The sequence below is a fragment of the Sinocyclocheilus rhinocerous genome, unplaced genomic scaffold (assembly GCF_001515625.1).
Source record: "Sinocyclocheilus rhinocerous isolate Xijiao unplaced genomic scaffold, SAMN03320098_v1.1 scaffold1310, whole genome shotgun sequence".
In the NCBI taxonomy this organism is placed as follows: Eukaryota; Metazoa; Chordata; class Actinopteri; order Cypriniformes; family Cyprinidae; genus Sinocyclocheilus; species Sinocyclocheilus rhinocerous.
The window spans coordinates 66083-80767 of NW_015635534.1; the positions used below are offsets into that span (position 1 = coordinate 66083).

A 14685-nucleotide genomic window follows, 5' to 3' on the forward strand; every position below is an offset into this window, starting at 1 on the left:
CCCAGCTAACAAAAGCATGTTCTAAGAACATTTTGCTAGGTTATCATTAAGTTATTTCATATTTAGTTCTCTGAAACTACAAAACATCCAGTTTTTGAAATGTTTTAGAATGTTTTTATAAATTTTTTCTTGGTTATGAGAATGTTAAAGTGCCCCTATTATGGATTTTTTAGAATTAGGCTACCTTTCATGCAGTGTGTAACACAGCTCTAAGTGAATGAAAACATCTCGCAAAGTTTTAAATCTGAAAGTGCACCATGTATAAAGTTAAGAAAGAGTCAACTCTGAATCATTGAAACGATTCGTTTTTAAAACGAATCCCAAGTCGTTTCATGTTGATGTCAACATGAAATATTAGCATATTGCCCGCCCACTTGTTGGTCTGAATGAAAATGCAAATTCATTCTTTGCCACTAGGTGCAGCTTTTGGAGCAGTAAAATAGCGGTTTCCCCGGTAAGGCTGTACACAAAGCAGCACTGCGCTCACCAACGCTGCTTTATAAAGCATTACAGGCATGATGAAATGAAAATGAGACCAATCGGACCAATCATGGCAGACTAGCATCACACAAAGGAGGGGTTTGGAAAAATTAATCGTTTGGGAGTCATTGAGCAAATAAGGTAAAAATAAATGCATATTATAAGACAATGAAAGTGTTTTTTGACCTTGCATGCATGTCAACCTGTTGTTGGGGACTCCCAAAACCAAAATATGAACCTTTCATAACCCATAATATGGGCACTTTAAGGGAACATTCCATTTTATTTCATTTTGAAAACATTGGGAATGTTCTTTTTGAATGTTCTCTGGACATTCTGAAACTAGTAACATTAAAAAAAAACATTCCATGAACAATGTATAAATACTGTTTTTTGCAAGCGTTTTAAAAACATTATTATAGACCAGAGAACTTTAAGCAAACGATACTTGAAAAATATTCATGGATAACGTAAAGAGAATAAAGAGAATGTAATCAGAATGTTTGCTGTTAGTTAGGTTAACAATCGAACACTTACTTTTACTTGAGAAGTTTACTTTTATTTCCTTTAAAACATGGCTTTGTAACAATTTCATCATCTTCTCTGGACACATCATCTGATTTGTGTTACACATATTATGCTTATAAGACAATCAATGTTCTGTAATTTTATTAAAATGTATACAAAATTTGATCTGAACTGATCTGGAAAATTACAACTTTGCTGCAGCGACAGTGTTATTGGACTAAATTGAATCAAGATAGAACTAAATTGAGCTGAATAACGGCACTGTTGTCTTCTGTAGAGCGGCAGCTGAAATTATCTCATAATTTCATATTAAATCTGATATTGTTCTATTTATGTATGTGAAGCTGCTTTGAAACAGTCTAAGCACCTTTTAAATAATTGTGTCTTGATTTGTTTGTTGAGTATCTGTCAGTTACTGAACCGCAGGACTTCTTGCTTTCAGTCACTTCGCTTTTCCGTGTGAATTAATCTACAGCACATACATGTGTCAGGCAGATGTCTTTGGCTGTCGTGTTCACCCCGGGGATTCTGGGAAATAATGGCTATTAATGTGCTCTCATGTTGCTGCTCTCCATGTTTAAATGCAAACAGATGTCAACCGTATCAAAGCTTATTTTGTAAATCAACGTAAGTATACAATTGCTGCTCACAGGAGAGAAGCACACTTGAATATTCACATCTGCAATATTAATATCTCTGTAAACTCAAAGAGCAATTTATCCTAATGTAATAGTTTGAACTGTTAAGAAATGGTTCCTAAAGGGGATTTTCGCATAGAAGAATCATTTCATCTCCGAGAACCTTTAAGTGATCAATTCTTTAAATAACACTTTTTTTCGAAGTGTAAAGAACATTTTTCCACTGTAAAGAACCTTTTCATTGTTCCATTGATGTTAAAAGTTTCTAAAGAGTTTCTAAAGAAAAAGAAAAACCTGATGAATGGTCATTTCTTCTTATATCAAGCTGTATAAAGATGTGCATCTCAGACGACTTTTGTTGTTCTTTGACATTTGATGTTGGTCTTCTGTGTCTTTTTTCTCCTCACACGGTGTGTTTTTATCCAGACGGCGTGATCGTGAATCTGTCCTGAGAATATCTGGCCAGCTGTGAAACATCCAGGTGCTCTTTTGTGAGGATCAGATCGTCTTCCTCTGTGATGTCCTCACATCAGCACTGTTCTTCACTGTTTGACGTGTCGTACACGCGTCAGGGATGCTGGCCTGTTGCAGGGGTTTCTGTAAGTCTTCTGAACATCATTGATTTCTCTGCATCTTCTTTCAGGACGCCCACTCCTACAGAGAGGAGCAACAGTCCTGAACTTTCTGTATTTATAGATCGTTTGTCTTACTGATCAACATTTGCAATGCTAACACTCTTCATCTTTATACAAGTTGATCATAATGTTGGTGCTCTGAGATCTCTGATGTTTGAGGTACTGTGTGGTTCACATCAGGTAATGTGAAAGGCAAATGAAGAAATTTATCTTTTTTTTTTTCCTGCATCTTTTGTTCAACCCTGAACAAGGCTTGAATGTTCTCAAGGTTTTTTTCTTTGGGAACATCTTAAGGTGCTTTTCCATGCTGCATTCACCTTTGGTTTGCCTGCTGGTGGGATTGTAAGGCTTACTATAATTCAGAAATATAACGCTGTTTTGAAGCAACATGTATGATGAGAAATAATACATTGAAATAAATGAAAGTAATATTTAATTAAATCTAGCTGACAGTGTTAATTTATTAGCTTTTTTTTTTTTAGTCATAGCTTTTGTTGAAAATTAAAATATCCTTTACATTTAGTTAATTTTTCATCATGTTATATACATTAATTTTAGTCCGTTTTACTACTAAAAAGGCATCTAACTTTAGTTGATGAAAATACTTGTCAACAAAGTTCAATGATTATTATTCAGATTATAAATGCATTTTTTAAATTGAAGAAATTGTTTGTAGATTTATCTTCTTCAGAAAACATGCATTGAGTGTTATTTTAGTATAATTGAGATTGTATTATAGTTTTTTATTAATATTTTGGATCGCTTTTTACTTTTATATTTTCCATTTTCTTTTTAGTTGAATTTTGTTGTTTTTCTTATTTTTTATAAGATAATATAATAATTTTTATAATTTAGTTTTTTCTTATTATACCAGTTTTTTTTTTTTCCATTTATAGTTTTAGTTATTTGATTACATACAGTTAAACTAAATTGTAAATGTTCCTTTGTAAATTAGCCGAAAAAAGTATTTTATGTAATGAAAAATTTTTTTTTTGTATGTTTGTTTCAGTTTTTCCAGTTAGCTGTAATAACCCTTGTGCAATGAGCATTAATTGTTATTGTTTGTCAACAGTACTAAAATTGTTTAGTTATCATCATGATGCAGGTTATACATTTTTGCTATTGTTAACAAAATTGTTAATATTGATCATTTTTGTCAGTAATTTAATTGAGGTTAACACTGCCTGCTGTTTAGTGGCTTAGTTAACTTATGACTGAAAATATATCTTTAAACGTTAAGGAAAGTGTTTTAGTTTCTAATATGAGTAATCTTCATGGATTTAATCACACGAATGGCACGGCTTGTCTTACGTTAATAAGCCAGACTTATGTTTTAAGAGATTAAGAGGCTCCAGCAGCTCATTTCTTTGCCCTCTGTGACCCTTTGCTTGAAGGAGCCACACAGTACAGAACTGAACTCGTACAGTAAGGACTCCAGAAAGTTTCTTTGGAGACAAGAGTAATGCGATTGGAGGCTGTTGGGGATATTTACAGTGCCTGTCAAAGTAAAACTCAATGAGATTTTTATGGAGCTGTTCTAGTCACCTGGATTTATTTCTCTAGATTTCTTACCACATATTTAAATGATTTGACAATAATCTAGTTGACTAGAATTCCTTTATAGAGTTAAGGTTAGACTTATGCCACAGTAACTGATGAATTAAGCAAGTATGGTCATGTTTAATCATGCTTTTTGTGTTCGCGTGCCCACAATCATTGGAGGATTGTTGGATTTTTCATTAAAAGCGTATCAGAGGAGCTGAGCAGTTGCTTACAGTGACCTTTCCACACACTTTCATCGGCTGGAGACCGACACGTCACGCTGAGAGCCAAATGAAATGAGCACTATAGAAACACAAGAACTCTGTATGACCTTCTCAAATCTATTTATTCCTCACGCGTTTGTCTGTAAGTGTGCTTTATGTGTCCATAGATACATGATCAACGTAAGAAGCTCATCAGCGCTAATAAAGTTGAGTGAAAGAAGGAAGGACGTCCTGCTCTTCTGTCGCAGGCCACAGAAAATAGATTCAGGAGCATCATTCAATTTTTCACTAATGAAGTGTCATTATCAGCCCTTGAAGTCGGCCGCTTATTTCATTACCTCAGTGAGAAGTGTGTGTGTGTGTGTGTGTGTGTGTGTGTGGCCTCGGCTTTGATAGATGCGACTGGTTTCTCTGTGTTCGACAGAGATTTCTGTGCCAAACGTCAATATGGGCACAAAAACGTCTTGGTAATGACTTTCTGTCCTCTCACGCATGACTCTTACGCCGGGCCCCTGACAGCGCTGACACTAGACTTCTCCATTCTGTGTGTTATTGATCAGGTACATCTAAAACATCTCGAATGACCCTAATGAGCACTAGACCAGACGTTTTGTGGCTGCTGCAGATTGAAATCGACACTATGTTCAGAAGCAAACAAGAACATCTGACACTTACACGAGTGGCACACTGAATCACATCTCGTGCCTCATTAATACACAAAAGACGACAGTTATGGTAAGATGGTTGATCATGCACAATGAATGTCAACGCTCTTCAAAATATCTTCTTTTATGTCCCATGGAAGAAAGAATGTCATACAAAGTTTGGAATGACATTAAGGTGACTAAAGCCTACTGAAAATATTATACCAGTTTTAGGTGATCAGACTAGTTTGTTGCTGATCTGAGGTAGTCTACCGGCTCTAAGTACTTACCAGATCCAACTCAGACAATAAATGACCAGTTTAGAATTGTTAGAGCCCTCAGGAATGATCATATTCCAGTTTTAGGTGATCAGACTGGTTTGTTGCTGGTTCAAGACCCAAATCAATAGACCCAACTCTAACCAGCTACCAGCCTACTTGGTCTAAGATGGTCATTTATGGTCCTTTAAAAGCCCTCAGAAAATATCAGATTATACCAGATTATGGTGGTCAAGATGGTTTGTTATTGGTCTAAGATGGTCTACCAGCTTTAACTAGCTACCAGGTCCAACTCTAGCCATAAATGACCACTTTAGACCTTCAAGAGTCTTCAGGAAATATATCATTACCTGTTTTAATTTGTCATCCTGGTTTGTTGTTGGTCAAAAGTGGTAGACCATCTATAACTAGATATCAGCTCCAACATGGGCCACAAATCACCAGTAATTTAAGAGACTACAGGAAATATCAGATCATTTAATATGGTAGTCAGACTGTTTTTTTTTGGTTAAAGGTAGTCTACCAGCTCTTACCAGCTACTAGTTCCAACTTGGACCATGAATGACAAGCTTTGGCCAACCTAGACCTTTAAGAGCCTACAGGGAATATCAGATCATATTAGGGCCTTTCGCACCGCTTTAGTTCCAGAACTAAATGTACAGTACTAAAGTACAGGGACGATTTTGCGCGAACTATTTTCCAGTACCATTTAAAGGGTTGCATTCGCATGGACAGTGTGTACTAGGAAGTGACATAAGCCGGTCGACAGCGACGTCATTTGTGCGCGGCGTTCAACAACAGAAACAAAGAACAACAGCATTAACAACAGGAGGATGGAGGACGCTGTGATCGGAGCTGTGTTTTTGTTGTGTCTCGCGGGTTTCACAATAATGGACATGGAAAGTCGATGTATACGTAAAGCGATTGAAAGAACGGAAAGGAGGACTAAGAATCTCCAACGACAACTGGCAGTGCTACATTTGCTACAAGTGCCTGCACTTCAGCGTCCGTCCATCTATCGCTGTTCTCCATACTTGCGAAATAAGTTGACACAATGTTTACAGTATGTTTACACAGCGTTTTAAATCATGGCGGGTGAAGACGTTTTCATACGCGTTTGGCCAATCAATGTCCACTTACGTCACGATTAGTACCAGTTGTGCCGGTTAGACCCTGCTCCGGAGTAGGAGCTAATTTGGTTCTCGAAAAAGGCAGTCCGGTACTAAAATCGCACCCAGTTCCGGCGGTGCGAAAAAGTGGGTAGTTCCATAATTAGTTCTGGTACTATGAAAAGGTTCCCACGGTGCGAAAGGCCCTATTGACGTATACGTAAAGCGATTGAAAGAACGGAAAGGAGGACTAAGAATCTCCAACGACAACTGGCAGTGCTACATTTAAGTGCCTGCACTTCAGCGTCCGTCCATCTATCGCTGTTCTCCATACTTGCGAAATAAGTTGACACAATGTTTACAGTATGTTTACACTGCGTTTTAAATCATGGCGGGGTGAGGGTGTTTTCGTACGCGTTTGGCCAATCAGTGTCTACTTACGCCACGGGTAATACCAGTTGTGCTGTTTAGACCCTGCTCCGGAGTAGGAGCTAATTTGGTTCTCGAAAAAGGCAGTCCGGTACTAAAATCGCACCCAGTTCCGGCAGTGCGAAAACGCCAAAAAGTGGGTAGTTCCACAGTTAGTTCTGGTACTAAGAAAAGGTTCCCGCGGTGCGAAAGGCCCTATAGTATGGTAATCAGACTGTTTTTGTTGGTCAGACGCAGTCTACCAGCTCTTACCAGCTACTAGTTCCAACTTGGACCATAAATGAGACCTTCAAGAGCCTTCAGGAAATATATCATACCAGTTTTAAGTTGGCAGCCTGGTTTGTTGTTGGTCATAGGTGGTCTACCAACTCTATAGCTACCAGTTCCAACTTGGACCATAAATGACCAGCTTAGACCTTCTAAATATGTGAGACTGACTCCTTTAAAGCCCACTGCTAATGGAAATGTGTATGTTCTCCAGCGTGCCTCCATGATGATGATGGGTGTTAACCTGATTAGAGAGAGAGACACTAAAGAAAGCGAGCTGTAATGAGAGAGCGATATCATGTGTAATGGATGTGATATTGTGCACATTACATTACATTATGTCTGCCATCTGTCACTCAGTCTTCTGCGAGCTGTTAGAAACTCTCATGTGTATGATGGTAAATCTCCACGGAAACGGCCTGCAAAACACACTGGAGGATTGGATTGCGGTCTTGTTCGGCGTAGGAGGCTGATAAGTCACCTTCACGACCACCGGCGACGTCTGAGTGTTAGAGAGCCTGAATCAAGGTTTTTGAAGCATACTGATGTCGTGGTTTTTGTTCAGAGTGGCCGTGATGATTCATAGAACATGCATTTATTCTCCAAACCATCTCGAGTTTGTCAGTGGTTGGTGGAGGGCTGCCTACTTCATATTTACTCCCTTATTTGCAAATCTCTGTGTTTATGTGCTAAAAATGTGCTGTATGTGAAATCGGAGCGTGCTGATGAGGTTTGTGGCCCACACACGTGCCCACACAAACACGTAAAGACATGTTTCGATTAAACTGTGGGATATTAAACTACAACAACGCAATCAATTGACAACACTCGAGGATGTATTTGTGGTTCCTGAGAGGTGTCGAGCTCCAGAAAACCTTCGTATCGAGAGCTTTAATTACAGGGTCTGTGAACTGCTGTGTAATTATGCCATTTCAATAACATCTATAAGAGCTTTTAGTCATGAATAAGTGTTATTCCCACTGATCATCTCATAATACACACAAGCCCTTAAAGGGGTCGCATCAGACATGTTTTTCTTTACATCCTCTCTTGCTCTGAAGTTCTCTTATTTTTGTGCATAAATAATTTTTAAATACATGTAGTTACAGCCCTGAATTTGGCAATTTGCATCAGTAGAGCATTTCAGGATCAGCTATAATGTGAAAAACAACATGAATTAGAGATTATAGCTAATAGCTGAATGAATATGCTTAGTAAAATAATACTTTAATGGCACTTGTGTGTGTGTGTTAGTTATACATTTTATATTATATATACACTGTTAGACATTTCAAAGGGTTTTTACAGTAACTTACTGGCAATACTGGCAGCTGCCCCGTGGGTTCGTGTCTTCCTCGGATGCGAGCGGCACGACGCAACACGACAAAAGACAATATAGAACCCATTATAATCAGCGATACTATCTACAATGGATGCGGACAGTAAAGTGATGCCCCAGTATATTTCTGACGTACAGATGTACTCCAAGCGCTCGCGCTGTTTCTGACACGAAGGGCAAACGGATTTGCCAATCATTACAAGCGATGTAACACGTCCAGTATAGTCAATCCCAAGCTGTTGAGGCGTTGTAGACACGGTGCAGGACAAATCTTGTCAATCCAAATGTAAGAAGTGAGGAAAATAAAACAACCTCAATGGAATGGCGCCACAGAGGCCATTACGGCAAATACAGTAGTATACAGCAATTTAAACAAATACAGTAAGTCACTGTATGTGGAGTTTGACGTCACAGAAAATTCCCATGATGCAAAGGGTATTACAGTTACTTACTGTAAATGGAATTTGCAGTATTATACTGGGGGATATACAGTAAATAACTGTAGAAATTACAGAAATGTCTAACAGTGTACATTTTTTAATGTAAAAACCTTCAGCCCTACAAGTGTGGTTTTATTCACAAAATAACAGTGTCTCTTGTACATTTAACACATCTTGTTCATTTATACACTTATTTAGTATGTATAAAATTTAGACTGGGACTTTCTCACATTTTACTTTTCTAGTGATAAGGAATAATAGTTTATTTCCTTCATTCTCTGTATTATCTCACCATGAAGTTGCTGAATTCATAAAAAGTGTTGAATATGTAAATTTGGGTGGTTATATGCTAATTTAATTAGGCTTCTGACATCCAAAAATCAAGGATTTCAAAAGAAAAAATTAATTTTCTGCTAAGTTGCAATAAATGATGTGGGAACTTGTGAAAGTTCCTGTACATTTTCATTGCTCATCAGACCCTTTTATTTAAAAAGCTGAAGGATAATTTGATTTCATATGATTTGAGCTCTACATTTAGTGCTTTTAAGAGCTGCTTGAGGCAATGCAGCATGATTTGTTCTGTGAAGACAGGACACTTCACTGACTTCTGTGAAATGTAGATGTTGAGCTTCTGTTTTACATGAAAGTGAAATAGGATGGTGATTTTTAAATGCAGAGCTCCATATGTATGTATGTATTTATTTGTTTGTTTGCCTTTTTACTTTTTTCTTTATATGTCTTTTATTATTTTATTTATTTTCTTTTATTTGCATTTTTGTTATGTTTTTATGTGTCTTTTATTCTTTTCTTTTTCATCTGTCATATTTTTTAATAAATTTTTTTTTTTTTTTTCAGAACTTGCCTAAAAAAAGATCACCATTCACTCTCCTTGAAAGCAGTAGCTTGGATGTTTATATCTGTCTTCAGTGAAGCAGAAAATGAGAAGATCATACTGGCTCAGTATGACATGAGGTCAGTAAATGATGGCAGCATTTGCATTTCTGGGTGAACTAGTCTTTTAAGCGTCTGGGCTGCTGACACAGAGGTTACTGGTGATCTCCAGTAGTAGTAATTGAGATCATACTCCCGCTCTATCAGCATTGTGCCCTTGAGCAAGACACTGAACCCTCGACCCCGGCAATTAGTACTAAACACTTGAGCTCACATACTGTATGATGGAAGTGAGGATACTGATACTGATTTATTTATTTATGATCAGTGCAGTTACACATTCATTGGTGCTTAAAAACTAAAATATTGTATTTAAAATACAGTAAAAAGAGTAAAATTGTGAAATATTATTACAATTTAAAATAATTTTTTCTATGTTAATGTAATGTAATTTATTGCTGTGATCAAAGCTGAATTTTCAGCATCATTACTCCAGTCTTCAGTGTCACATGATCCTTCAGAAATCATTCTAATATGCTGATTTGCTGCTCAAGAAACATTTCTGATTATTATCAATATTGAAAACAGTTGTGCTGCTTCAGATTTTGGTGGAAACCGTGATACATTTTGTTTTTCAGGATTCTTTGATGAATAGAATGTTCAGTACAGCATTCACTTGAAATAGAAATCAAACGGTTGATTTAATGAAGACAAAAAGGTCAACTACACAATAAGCTGTCCGACAGCTCTCGTCCTCTTTCCATATGTTCAGCAGATCTGCTGTTTTTATGCCGTGATGTCCTGACTCGTGTGTTTCACTATAGGAGTGGCTGATGCTAGTGACATTTGCTAATTCAGCAGAAACTCCCAGATGTCGAGATTAATTCTCTTTTATTCTGTCTGTATACAGTGTGCTTATGAAGCCGTATCTACTCTGTGTTGTCTTGCCTGGAGTGGCTCTGATCTGAAGATCTCTGAGGGTTCGGTTGAGATCTATACCGCGAGGCTGAGATACACGTGTGCTGTGCATTCAGATCACATCCGAATGCATCACCACGCACAATCATAGTCTCTGGCTGTGTTTGGAATCGCCTACTATGAATATTGTATTTGCAGAATATAGCACAATATACAGCATATATAAATTCTCCATGCATGCCTTAAGGAAAATCATCATTTGCACAAAGATATGGCTGCACAATTTAGGGTGAAAAAAATCCAACTCTGTTTCTATGATTTAAAAAAAATATATATAAAAATAAATAAATATTGCACTAATTGATAATTGATAATTGATTTAACCCTACAGAAAGGCCGCCCTTTTCCAAATTAACTGATTATCAGTAGCAGTTTGTAACAATTCTTTTCTTGAAACATTATTTGTTCGGAATAATGAGGTCATGTGACAACAGTGTAGCATTCAATAATGTTGCAATGCTTGTTGCATAATGCATACAATTTTTTCATGTCTAAAGCTGTTGACAAACATGTTAAGCAGCCGAGGGTCAAAGGTCATTATAATTTGCATGAGCTGTTCTGCGGTATACAGATATGTTTTGGTTGTTTTTATGTACAATTGGAATACATCTGTAGAAACTGGGACAGTTAAACAGCTGTAAAGAATATATTTACATGATGCTCACAGTCTGTTCAAGGGGATTTTGGGGACAAAGTGTGATATGCATATATATATATATATATGTGTGTGTGTGTGTGTGTGTGTGGTTTGGACAGGCTTTAGTATCATATATCCTGGTTCTATATGCTGAGATACTCAATACCTGAGCGTTTCATACAAAGCCTGATCTGACCCTGAGAGCTGATGCTAGACTAGAGACTGCAGCTTGAACCATTTGTATGCCATTGCCAAACATAGAAGCACAAATACAAGTATTGATAATGTTTATATGATATTATTTTCAGAACTGGCTAGATCGCAGAAAGCCTTCATGGCAGAATGGAGAAATGTGTGTTTTACTTATTTATTTCTTTTTAAATCCTCCATTATGGTTCTCATTAAATTCTTATTAGTTTCGCCATGAGAATCATCCTATCCAGTTTTTTAAATTAAATTTTGCATAGCCAGTACTGATTAAACATGATTTATTTATTTACCTTAGAGTGATCTGAAAAAAAAAAAAATAGACTTTTAAAAATATATGATATAATATATTATTATATAACCCTGATATATGTTTGACATTCTTTACTGATAAGGCATAAATGCATGCTCTTATAATAAAGTACTGAGATATTTTATTTTAAAAACTGCCATTAAAGGAAATGCTTTGGCGGTAGGTGACAGTTGTAAACCTTTATGTCTGAATGAAAAAAAAATGCATGTCTGTTTTTTGTTTTTGTTTTGTTTTTTTTGTTTTTCTCTCGGTCATTATTCTCAATGGCAACTTTAATTAGATTCACATTTACTGTAAAATATTCATAAAAGTCACCCTGAATTAAACTCACTACTTCCTGCTATTTTTATTCATAAATACTTTACAAAACATATCTCTGTTTAGTTTTGCATCACAATGTTGTCATAAAACTCATGGTCCAAAAATCTTAATTGTCCTTAAAATAATTTTTGTTTAATTTAAAATAATTTTAATTGTCCTTGTTTTTGTTTTGTTTTTTCATTCCAGTTATATGTAATGTCTTGTTTTTTCTCTATATTGATTTTGGGGTGAAATATGACACAGATATCTGCACTGCCACAAGAAAACAGCTTGCTTAAGCTAAGACCAGGTTTGCTGGTTTAGACCGGTCTAGTTGGACTCCTAACCTGCAAAAACTTAGATGATGTTTTATTATGATGCATTAATTATGCAAAACTGTCACTATTCTGCTGTAGTAATCACGCCGCCCGCGGTGACGTCACGGAGCTGATCCTCGTGCGCTCTGCGCTCAGCCGCAGGAAACAACGGCACACGAGGCGCGAGAGAAAGTACTGAGGCTTTACGCTTTTCTGCTCTCGCTGATCACCGAGTTTCAGTCCGTTTGTTTGCGGTGGATTAACGAAGTCTTGGATTTAGTGAGGAAGATGAGCAGTTTGAGGGATGAAGCTCACGCTGAACGCTCCTCGGGTGAGTGGGGCTGATTTAAAGCGTTTATGACAATCATGTGGGGTTTACTGATCTCCAAAAGTGGTCCGTTGCGCGCGCGCTCAAACACCTGCTCCACCTGAGGCGAGTTCATTTCTCTCAGAAACATGTTTTAGGTGATGTTCGGTCATTCAGAGAATAGTTTGAATTACTTTAATAGTTCTTATGTCACAGCTGACCCGCGTTTTATGAGGATTTGACTTTTGTATTAAGGCGATCAAACTCTCAGTTGAAAGCGTTATGGGAGATGCATGAGCCTCATACAACCATTATCATATATATTTTTTTTCAGTACAGAAAAACAGCAGAATCTGAATCCAGGTGCGAGTTTTAAAAAAGTCCAGCAGGTTGGTGAGCAGATAAAAAAAATGATTCTTGGTATTCGTTATTATGTTTGACAAGTAATATGCCTATCTTTAGTTTGAATTACTTTAATAGATCTTATGTCGCAGCTGACCCGCGTTTTATGAGGATTTGACTTTTGTATTAAGGCGATCAAACTCTCAGTGAAAGCGTTATGGGAGATGCATGAGCCTCATACAACCATTATCATATATATTTTTTTTCAGTACAGAAAAACAGCAGAATCTGAATCCAGGTGCGAGTTTTAAAAAAGTCCAGCAGGTTGGTGAGCAGATAAAAAAAACGATTCTTGGTATTCGTTATTATGTTTGACAAGTAATATGCCTATCTTTAATAGCCTATGCTACAGTAATTATGATGTGCGATGCATAGGCTACACGGGGAAAAAAATGGTGAAGAAACAATTTTCACTCACACATTTGCTAGCAGGCTATATTTCCCAAACAATTGCAAAGAAACGGTAACACTTTCATTATAATGTGCATTTTTGATGTAGAAAAACTGTAATATTGAGTGTTTTCTTGTAAAAAGACTCCAATAATAATAATAATAATTATAAAATAAAACTCCACTGGGTGGAGGGTTCGGGGATTTGTAAAGGTTAACCCTCTATTATACAAATGAAAGTGATTTTATGAAACATTTTAAGGTAAAAATAGCTCTTTTAAGGGAACAACTGTACATTTTTGTAAAGAAACATGTCCAGCTCCAAAAAGACCAAAAAAGTTCACATTTAAAGAAAATGTTTAATTGTCATGAAAATGGTTTATGAATTGCATTGATTTTGGGAAATGAAGTACATGACCTAAACATGTTATTGAAGTTTTCACACAATTTTCAACAAATGTCATTGTTCTACCATAGTACACATTTCAAATTACATGGTATGAATGGGTCAGCAGAGCTTTCTGTCGACCCGGCTTACTTTGATGCATCTGATAACCGATCTTCTCTCCGTCACTGTGACGTTCATGATGTTCAGTGATGAACAGTCTATTGATGGCTATAAATAGTGAGTTTCAGTAAACGGTCTGCGAGGCAAAAGATAATTTCTTCTTGCTGGCCGGTAATGTTCTCTTGTCTGGTCATTAAAGGAGATGTTGGCTTAAGTGTTTATCTTATGCAGAAGTCATTCCCCTGAGTGTGCTCCGCTTTGAGAGGCTGCACACGTCGCTTCCCCATGAATAAAGCACACGCTGGATCTGTGTGTGTGTGTGTGTGTGTGTGTGTGTGTGTGTGAGAGGGACACTTTAGTAAAGCAAATTGATCCATAATTAGAAGCAGGCTTCCAGAGCTTTAAGCAAACCGTGGAGAGTTACATATTGACTTTATATTCCTGGAGTGTTTGACTGTGATACAGTGAAAACATGATCAGCAGTTTGGTAATAGCTGCACTGGAGCTCAGATGTGCTGTTATTATAATCTCCTGGGATTGTTATAGGAGCATTTCTGCATTAACCGATTATTTGCTCTGGGTTTGGCCCTTCTGTGAGGGACTCGTCGTGTATGTTTGTCCCAGAATAAACCAAACAGCCCAACAGTCCAGTAAAACCACATCTCACTTACATATGTACTTTACCCTATATATACATGCTTGATTAGAGTATTAAGACTAAGTGACTTGTTTACTGATCTATTTGAAGAACCTCAATACGTTTCTGCCATTATTTGTAGGAAATATATTGTATTCTATATATATATATATATATATATATATATAACTAATCTCAGACAATTAACAAAAGCAAAAAAGACCTCTAACACTAGCTTGCTCTAT

The 14685-nt window shown here is 36.8% G+C and overlaps 1 protein-coding gene across 1 annotated transcript in view; it reads left to right on the top strand.

Annotated features, from left to right (window-relative positions):
• The first annotated feature begins 12391 nt into the window (after window positions 1–12391).
• Window positions 12392–14685, top strand: part of LOC107747136 (glucagon receptor-like) — a 47044-nt gene continuing 44750 nt past the window's right edge. The window contains exon 1 of the mRNA XM_016561564.1: window positions 12392–12527. The gene's annotated coding sequence lies outside the window, so the exon portion shown is untranslated. The remainder of the gene's footprint in view (window positions 12528–14685) is intronic.